At 58.8% G+C, this 7,429-nt stretch overlaps 1 long non-coding RNA gene across 1 annotated transcript in view; it reads left to right on the forward strand.

Annotated features, from left to right (window-relative positions):
- LOC104864396 overlaps nucleotides 1-5,839 on the forward strand; it is a 16,608-nt gene extending 10,769 nt beyond the window's left edge. Inside the window, exons 7-10 of the long non-coding RNA XR_780869.3 lie at nucleotides 622-2,310; nucleotides 3,649-3,819; nucleotides 4,508-5,026; nucleotides 5,079-5,839. This is a non-coding gene — a long non-coding RNA (uncharacterized LOC104864396). The remainder of the gene's footprint in view (nucleotides 1-621; nucleotides 2,311-3,648; nucleotides 3,820-4,507; nucleotides 5,027-5,078) is intronic.
- The last annotated feature ends 1,590 nt before the right edge of the window (nucleotides 5,840-7,429 follow it).

Consider the following 7,429-nt stretch of genomic DNA (forward strand, 5'->3'; position numbering starts at 1 on the left):
GCCTGGCACCGCCTCGCCGGGGCTCCGGCCCCCAGCCCTGGCCAGGCCCAGCCCGGCATCTGAAAATGGACAGAAGGTTATTGTCCCTTCCCGCGGCCCTTTGTCTGCCCTGGTTCCAGATGTCTAGGCTGGGACCAGGGAACTGACCCATGGTGGGCAGGGGGAAGGGACAAAGGGGAGAGCACGGGTCACTGCATCCTGAGGGGTCGTTCCCAGACCCTGAGATCCCACCCAGCCCCAGCCAAGTCACCTTCTGAGCCGTCTTGTCCTCAGGTTGTCGCCATCCCCTGGCCCTTTCCCCAGACCAGGTTCTGGCCTCAGGAGAGAATCCCCTGGGGGGCGTGGAGTTAGGTGGGGGACCTGGAGCAGCATCCCCACTCTGACCAGGTAACAGGTCTGGGTGCTTGGTGACGTCCCCTGGATGGACCATGGTCCATTCATGCCCAAGGTAGGGCAGTGTGGCATTAGCACCGAGGGGAGCCGTGGAGGATCGGCCCCTAGGACCCGCCAGTTTGTGGTTAGGCGTTAATGAGTAAGAGATGACACTCCCCACTGTGTCAGTCCTGTTGTCCTGGCCCTCGCTTTACTTGCATTTTCTCATCTTTTCCACAACAAAATCAGGGATATGCCCGGCCTGGTGGAGCACACCTGACATTCCGGCACTCAAGAGGCTGAGGCAGGAGGATTGTCATGAACTCAAGTCCAGCCTGGGCTATACAATAAGTTCCAGGCTCGCCTGAACTACACAGCAAGACTGTCTCAAAAAATAAAAACAAATCAAGGACACAGGAGGCATCATTCTTACCCCCACTTTCCCCCTTTGGCGTTGGAGTCTGACAGGTAAAATCCCTTGCCCCAGGCCAGGAAGCAGGGAGCAGGGAAGCTGGTGTCTGCAGCCCAGGCTGATCAGAGCCACCTGAGGAGGAATCTGCTTGTAAACACCTGGAAAGTACAGAACAGAGCCCCGACACGCGGCCAACTCAGCATCTGGGCTGGGCGGGCAGTAATGCCATCCCTCTGTTTGCCCATTTCACAGATGAGGCTCGAGAAGCCCAGGCCAGGGTGAGAGGGAGAGAAAGAGAGAGAGGCTAGATCAGGTGCTCAGGGGAACTTGGACGGCACCTTGGAAGGAGCTTCCAGAGCAACCAGGGCTGGCCACATGCAGCCTGACAGGTGACTTGGGCTCTCTCTAATTTCCTTCCTGCTTCCTTTTCTTCTTTTAATGTTTTTGGTTTTTATGAGACAGGACCTCACTAGGTAGCTCAGGCTGGCCTGTAGCCTGGGCTCGCCTCCAACTCACCTCCTGCCTCAGCCTCTGGAGAACTGGAATCACAGGCTGTGCCACCACCATGCGGAGCTTCCTGGTTTCCCCTTCTGTACAATAAAAATATTCCCTACATCAGAGGGTTCTTGTGGAAATGAAACTAGAGGACATGTTTAACGCGTTTAGCGTGGTGCCTGGCGCACAGCAAGCGGTTAAGGGCAGCTGTTATTACGGCAGGGCCTCTGAACAGGAGGGCCGTTGTCCCTTGGAACCTTGGCGCTCACCTGGGTTCACCTGAGGACAGGCCGGGGTGGGGAGGGGGTAGCAGTGAGAGGTGTGGGGACAGCAATACCTGGTCAACTCGGGGCCCAGCCAGGGGGCTCCCGCGGGCGAGGGGAGAGCAGAAGGGACAGCGCCGCCGGGAGGAGGCCGAAGGGGCCTCCCGGGCCCGAGGAGTTAACTGCTTCCAGGCCCTGGCCCAGCGGAGCTGCCACGCTGCAACCGAGCAAGGATTTTAGCGGAGGAGCCAGGGCTGCTTCCTGATGGGCAAAACAGCTGGCTGCCCAGGGAAAACAGCTGGCCTGGTCCCAGCCTCCTGCGAGCTGAGCTGAGGCACAGCCTCAGAGGAGGCCGGCTCCACATCTGGGGTCCTGCAGGGGGAGGGCACAGCCACAGGGGGAGGGTGGTCCTGGGAGTGTGTGGGTGCTGGACCCCCGGAGATGCCAGGGGCATGGGTGGGCAGAGTCCTAGGCAGAGGCCAGGGTGTGCTTCATCTTTGCTTCTGGCCAGGCTGCCTCCAAATGGGACTAGGGGGTCTCCGTGTTCCCTCTTATAGGAAAGATGGGGGACAAGGGTGCCTAGGAAGGACAAGCCTCTCTCAGTCCCAGAACTGAGCTCGAAAAAGAGATGGGAGAGTGCCTGGGCTGGGCTTCTGGATTCCCGACTGCCGAGGACACCCAGAACGAGGAACGAGCTGAGCTTCCTGGGCCACAAGACAGGACGGCGGCCCAGAGCCCCCACCTTGGGCAGCATGAAGCTGGCGACTGGTAAGAGCTCCATCCAATTGTCCCCCACTGTGGGTCCCCTTTCCCAGCCTGCTTGGCCTCCAGGCCATGAGAATCCCCAGCCTGGGAGCCACATCCGGACCCTGAAACACCTCTGGGCTGCCCCAGCCCCTTGGCAGGGAAGCAGCTTCTGGGGCCTTGAACGCCCCGCACCGGGCAGGGTAGACAGAGGGTTAATGGTTAATGCGGGTGTGGCCGCACCCCACTGGGCCAGGGCTGCCTACCTGGGCTACTGACCTCCAAGTCCAGAGGCCTGGCCCCCCTGATTTCTCCCTGGTTAAGGGGGCCCCAGTAGCCCACCTCCCTAACTGTGGGGGCAGCGCTGAACCCCCAGTTGGGGTGTGCCAGCTTCAGCACCCCTTTCCCTAGTGAAGGCCAGGCTGCAAAGCTCTGCCAGTGAGTGGCAGATCAGGGTCCCAGGGGGAGGAGGGCCTTGGGGAAGGGGACAGTTCTGTGGGGGTTCAGGAGCCAAAGTGAAGCCTGAGGTGTTGGCGCCGCCACCTGGCCTTGTGCAGAACTGCGATGCTTGTGGGTGTGAGAGGGTGGAGGGTGGGCGGGAACCTTGAGCCGGACCCTGCTGGGCTGCCTGGACACCACCGTCATTGTGCTCTGGGTTTGCGGCCTATGTGACCTGGAGAACAAAGCCATAGCCCTAGAGAACATCAATTTCAGACTTCAGCCTGCACCAGGCTTGCTTTAGAAGGTTTATGAACGGCAGACTGTTTAGGCCTGGGGTGTAGCTCTGGTAAACCACCTGCCTGGCATCACGACGCTCCGAGTTCCATCCCCAGCACTGTGCTACACTGAAAACCCCCACCAGGTTGTCTGACCTCCACCCCCATACTTTCTGATCTCCCAGTTTCCCTGTGAGGCTGATGCTGCTGAACAAAAGGGACCATGCTTTGATGAATTCTGTGCGTTTAGAATTTTTGTGAACTTGGCCGATGTCATCCCTGCAGGGTATGTTTTGTGACTGTTTGGGGCAGGGAGTAAACAGGTGTACCTGCCCTCCACTAGTGACCCTATCGGGTCTCTGCTGCGGGGCTCAGCGCCTGACGGGTCTGCCATGTGCCCTCCCACCTGGAGGTCCAAAGAGCAGCTCAAAATGAGGCCCAAAACAGTGCCTGATGTTTTGTTTTGTTGTTGGAGCCGGGTCTCACTATGTAGTCCACCCTGGCCTTGAACTCACTACGTAGACTGGGCTGGCTTCAAACTCCGGATGATCCTCCTGCCTCAGCCTCCCAAGTGCTGGGATGACAGGTGTGCGCCACCACACCTGCCCCTTTGCCTAACTTTCGCTTTCCATCTGCTTTTTCTCAGCTCTTTCCATCTCAAGCCAGTTGCAAAAGCCATCCTGATTCCTTACTCTGTCTCCACATCCAACCTCACAAGCTCCCACCACCACCATTTCGATCTCAGCTCTGCCCACTGGAGCCATCTCTGTGCTGGAGTCTCTGGCTTCCATCCTCGGTCTCCTGTCCGCCTTCTGAGGTGCAGCCAGAACAATTTTTTTTCAGATGTGTCGTAGTGTTCTCTTAGGACTCCCTCCATGTCTTTCTGTCTATTGCACTTAAAACATCCCAGGACCTGGGCATGATGGCGCACCCCTATAACTGCATTGCTCTGGGAGGCTGAGGCAGGAGGGTCTCAAGTTCAAGTTCAACCTGGGCAATTTAGCCTTCTTTTTCAAAGTAAAATACAAACATGGGCTGGGGTGTAGCTGAGTATAAACACTTGGGAGTTCAGCCCCCAGTACTAAGGGAAAAAAAAAACAAAACTCTAGGGATTGGGAAAAAACACATGCTTTGCATGCATGGAGCCCTGGGTTCCAATTCCAGCACTGCCAAAATCTTGCCCTGGCTTCAAGGCCCTGGTTCGCTGAGCTGTGCCCACCTATCTTACCCTCTTCCCAATCTGCTCTTCTCCCTTCCGGCCAGAGGCACTGGCCCTCTTGCCTGTCCTACTCCAAGGACCTTTGCACCACCCATTCCTAGATCTTTCCTTGGTCCACACCCCCCTGCGCTCTCAAATGTCTTCCCTGGCCCTGCTGTCCAAGCACTGCCCCACTGCAGCTCTGCTACATTCTTTGCCTGTTTTTATTTATCCTTAGCCTGTGCCATTCCTGAAATTATCCACTCATTGACAGTTTGCCTGTTTCCTGTCTGTCTCCCGGCACTAGCACTCCAGCAGCAGAGACTCCAGGGACCTGGAGTTCTTCCTGCACAGGCTCCTACTCGGGAAACACCTGCTGTGCGCGTGGGTCGCACAGGATCCACGCAGGGCTGTGTCACCTGCACGTGACATCAGCCGTGGTGTCCCAGAGGAGGTTATGCTGAAGCTGCGGAGCCGGGAGGGCAGGAATTTTCCTGGAAGCGAGAGACCAGGCCAGACACAGGGACCGGGAGACAACAACACGGTGGTCGGAGGGAGGCTGTGAAACGGGACGTGTTCTGGAAACTGGGAACTGTCCAGTGTGACAGGCCAGAAGGTGAGAGGTGGGATCCAAGGAGCGGACGCCAAGAGCAGGCTGTGGAGGGCCTGGCTGCCCCTGGAGGGCCCGGCGCTGTGTGCTGAGTGCTGGCAGTGTCCAGGGAGAGATCCTAGCAGTGGCGGCAGCGGCAGGCAGTGTCTGGTGCTTGGTAAGATCTGAGGGGCGGGGGCAGCTGTGGAGGAGAGGGGGGCCGTGGGTGTGCAGGAGGTGCTGGGAGGCCGACTGGACGGGGCGCTGCAGGGAGCCGTGGGTGCAGGAGGTGCTGGGAGGCCGACTGGACGGGGCGCTGCAGGGGGGGTTCTGCTCCTGACAGGTGGCCTGTGGGTCCGGCAGGCAATGGTGCAGGTCTAGTTTCTGGCAGAGGGAGCAACCCATGCACTCACCACAGAGCGGTGGGGGCTCGGGCCCCCTGGAAGTGTCACCCAGGGGAGTGGCTGGAGGACACCGGTCCCAGCAGGAGCTGCCTTGACCTGGGTCAACAGTGAGCAGAGGCAAAACGGAGTAGGTCCAGATTCTCTGCTCAGAAGCTTGAGGGGAGAGACAGGGCAGCCCAGAAGAGAGCAGGGCTGGGGATACCAGGAGGGCACGGGCCGCACGAGGCCCCCCGCTGTTCTCTGGGTGGGGACTCTGCAGCAGACGGGCAGGACCGGGAGGAGAAGCTGGCTTAGTGCCTCAAGGGAAGAGAGCTTGGGGCTTTCTCCAGAAAGCGGCAGGCGACCCTTGTGGCACGGAGGGGATGGGCTGGGGGCTCAGGAAGACCCAGGGCATTTGAAACACTGCTGAGGAGAGGATGCAGGGAGCACAGGAAACAGACCTGAGGGGCTGGAGGAAGCCCAGCGGAGGGTGAAGATGAGCGCTCCAACCCGCTGGGAGGCAGACTGGCTGTGGGGAGGGAGCAGGGAAGGGAGGGGTTGGAGGGAGGAGAGGAGGAGCCTGTAGGAGCTGCAGAAATACCTTAGATCAGGCTGGGGCTTTAGCTCAGTGGTTCCACCCACCTGCCTTGTAAGCACAAGGACCCGAGTTTGGTCCCTGGTACCAAAACAAACAAACAAACAACAAAATACCTTATATTGAGCATGCTTGCTTATTTATTTATTTTGGTGTTTTGAGACAGGATCTTACTATGTAGTTCAAGCTGACCTTTACCTCAATAGGTAACCCAGGCTGACCTCGAATTTGCAATGATCCTCCTGCCTCAGCCTCCTGAGTGCTGGGAATACAAGCAAGTGCTACCGTGCCTGGTTTACTGTTATTTAATTTTTTCTTTGTTTTACATTTAATCCTTTTTCAGTGCTGGGGATTGAGCCCAGGGACTCAGGTATGCTAGGTGTCAGGCCTTTTTAAAAGGGGAACTAATCTCCTTCATGACTTAATCACTTCTCAAAGGCCTCTCAGGACTATGAAACTGATGATTGAGTTTCCGTTTATGGTCTTTTGAGACAGGGTCTCACTATGTAGTTGAGACTGACCTGGAACTCACTATGTAGCCCAGGCTGGTCTCGAACTCGCAGCGATCCTCCTGCCTCAGCCTCCCGAGTGCTGGGGTTATAGGCGTGGGCCACCACGCCCAGCCAAGTTTCAGTTTATGAATGTCGGGGTCACAAGGTTCAGACCACAGCATCCCCATGACCAACAGTGGGCAGAGGCTCTGGGATGACTCTGGGATGATGTGGATATCCCTTGGCTTTAGCGAGGGAACAGGTCCTGGGATGGCCTGGCTTCCTGCAGAGGCTCCCTGCCCGGGAGCAGCCTCTGCACCTCCATGGACTCTGGGCTCCTTTCCTCTCATTGCAGGGCCACTGGCCAGCAACTGCGATGGAGCCTGGTGGAGGAGCGCAGGACTCCTGGGCTGAATGTGTCCTCACGCCGCCCTCACCAGGTAAGGGGGGCCTTGCCTGGCCCCATTCCCTGCAGCGAGTATATTCCGGGTCCAGAAAGGGTGAGCGTTGGGGGCACTCTCTCCTGCAGCTCCAGGGAGACAGAGCTTCCAGAGCTCCTCGTCGTTCTGGCGAGGAGTCCCGCAGACTCCCCAGTCAGGCCATGTCCTTTGCCCGTTGTCCCGGGGAGAACCTGAGGCCCAGGAAAGGCGGCCCATCCGAGGTCAGCGGCAGATACCCAGCTAGGAGCACTGCAGACACTTCCAGGGCCCTCGCCTTTTCTGTCCCTCTCCTAGGGGAGCCCAGAGACTCCCTTTCAGCCTATCAGGGTCCTAGAAGCTGGCCCTTCCCCCCGGCGAGGACTGTGCCCTGCTTTGGGGGAAAGGAACTGGGTCTCAGCAGGGGCTCTGTGTCCCCAAATCCTACACTTAGTCTGAGGGGCTTTGCTTTGTTAAAGGGCCAGAGCAGTCCTGGTGCCGGAGACCGAGGCGACCCGGGTTAGGACGCGTCTGCCGCCACCCCAGCCGGGGCTTCCCCTTCGGCCCACTCGGCTCCTCCGGCCTCTGCGAAGTTCCCATCTGGGTCCGCCAGAGGGCGCCCGGGGCAGAGGAGAGGGTGGGTGCCAGGGCTCCGGGACTGCAGCACCGAGGGGGTCCAGCCACGGAGTGTCCGCAGCTGCTGTCGGCGCGGCGCCTGCGTGGCCAGGAATCGAGATGGGGAGAGGCCGGGGCTG

Source organism: Fukomys damarensis, unplaced genomic scaffold, assembly GCF_012274545.1.
Source record: "Fukomys damarensis isolate Sample0158 unplaced genomic scaffold, DMR_v1.0_HiC HiC_scaffold_36, whole genome shotgun sequence".
Taxonomy (NCBI): domain Eukaryota; kingdom Metazoa; phylum Chordata; class Mammalia; order Rodentia; family Bathyergidae; genus Fukomys; species Fukomys damarensis.